This window comes from Mustela erminea, chromosome X, assembly GCF_009829155.1.
Source record: "Mustela erminea isolate mMusErm1 chromosome X, mMusErm1.Pri, whole genome shotgun sequence".
In the NCBI taxonomy this organism is placed as follows: domain Eukaryota; kingdom Metazoa; phylum Chordata; class Mammalia; order Carnivora; family Mustelidae; genus Mustela; species Mustela erminea.
In genome coordinates, this window is record NC_045635.1 from 78,912,017 (window position 1) to 78,914,204 (window position 2,188).

The 2,188-nt window shown below is 37.7% G+C and overlaps 1 pseudogene; it reads left to right on the forward strand.

The window, feature by feature from the left end:
- The first annotated feature begins 977 nt into the window (after positions 1-977).
- LOC116583063 lies at positions 978-1,192 on the forward strand (annotated as a pseudogene).
- The last annotated feature ends 996 nt before the right edge of the window (positions 1,193-2,188 follow it).

Consider the following 2,188-nt stretch of genomic DNA (forward strand, 5'->3'; position numbering starts at 1 on the left):
TGTAGGTGAAGTTTAGTGGCAGAAAATCTATTACCACTGTGACTTAAAATGGGAATACAGGAAATGTGCTGGAGGAAAGTGAAAGTCATTAGTGTGCTGTAATTTAAACCCTAGGCAGTGACCAGCTGGCCACCCTCTTGGCTCCTTGGTTCATAACTTTTCAATAAATCTCACATCAATCCACACTTACTGTGCTCTGCCTATAGGATCATGGCAATATTTGTGTTGTTCTTTTCACAGCACTTCTTACTTATAACTTCAACTGCAAATGATGGAACACTACTTTGTTTGCCCGTGATCCAAGTTAATTGTCAAGCATATCATAGACTTCATAGATATTACAAAGCTGGTGCTGTAAGAATTGAGATGCTAGTCAGAGTAAATTGTTTCCAAAAAATAGTATTAGTTTTATTATTTAACAATACATTATACCTAAGACATATCCTACCCTAAGAAAGAGAATTGGTTTCAAAGGATAACCAATAACAACCAAACACCTGACTTCTACCACAAGACCATATCTAGCTATATTTTCATTTGGCCTTATTTATATCATACAGTATCTTGTACACATTTAGGAAACTAGACAAAGTATCTTTGATGTATGACTTAAAAAATTGTTTCACGGGACGCCTGGGTGGCTCAGTGAGTTAAAGCCTCTGCCTTCATTTCAGGTCATGATCCCAGGGTCCTGGGATTGAGCCCCGCATCAGGCTCTCTGCTCAGCAGGGAGCCTGCTTCCTCCTCTCTCTCTCTGCCTGCTTCTCTGCCTACTTGTGATCTCTGTCGAGTAAATAAATAAAATCTTTTAAAAAAAATTTGTTTCACTCTATGGGATAATATACATTGGCAACAATTATTTTGGTAATTTAATGACACATATTTGTTGCTGCTATGTTACTCTTTGTACAGTAACTAACAGGAGCTGAGCAGCTGCTAGAGATGACACTCCCATCTGAGGAGGAGTATGTAGCTGGATGGAGTGGTCCAGGGACCACTTATACCTGAGATGGACTACAGATCATCATATTCCAGAATTGGAAATCCAAGTCAAATGTAATAAGACATTCTCACTGGAAAACCAAGAGTATCACTTGTACTTCAGTGGATCTTATCAGCAGCAAGCGCCTTGATGGATTTCCAGGTGGAACTGAGGCAGGCATTCTTATCTGAGAGACCAAGAGGTGGATAATACAGTATTGGAACATTAAAATAGCTGATTCCAAGGAAAAAGCCAGATGACAATGTATTGATTTGAATCAGCTGACAGTGTAATAAAATTATTATCCATGAGGAACAAAGGTAACTAAGAATATTTAACAATTCTCTTTAAGCATTTTTAGAGATATATTTGCTGACTACAGATATTTTTATTAACTGAAAACAAGGAATTATCTTTATCAAAATACAAATGTTTCACAACTTATGATGATTCCACTTAGGGTTTTTTGACATTATGATGGTGTGAAAGCAATACTCATTTAGTAGAAACTCTACTTCAAATTTTGAGTGCTGATCTTTTCCCAGGCTGGTGATACATAGTATGATATTCTCTGATGAGTCTGGCCAGTGGCAACAAACTGCAGTTCCTTGTCAGCCAAGTGAACACCAGGGAAAACAACTGATACACATCCAACCATTCTGTCTTTCTTTTTTTTTTTAATATTTTATTTATTTATTTGACAGAGAGAGAGAGATCACAAGCAGAGAGGCAGGCAGAGAGAGAAAGGGAAGCAGGCTCCCTGCTGAGCAGAGAGAGTGATGCAGAGCTTGATCCCAGGACCCTGAGATCATGACCTGAGCCAAAGGCAGAGGTTTAACCCACTGAGCCACCAAGGCACCCCCATTCTGTTTTTCACATTCAGCACAGTATTCAATAAGTTATATGAGATATTCAACACTTTATTGTAAAATAGGCTTTGTGTTAAATAATTTCATCCAATGGCAGACTACTGTAAGTGTTCTGAGCATGTTTAAAGTGAGGAAGATTGGTAAATCAACCCAATTTCAAAACTCCCTGTATGGAAAAGTCCAAAGGCCTATGACCAAGAGATCTTGGTATAGAAAGGTATTTTATTAATTTAGTTTTGTATCCTACCAAACTCAGGTTAAGAATACAATTGATTCTTGTTATTTGTAGTAGTTATGTTTTGTAATGTATAGAACCATTGTTTCTAGGGGAAATGCA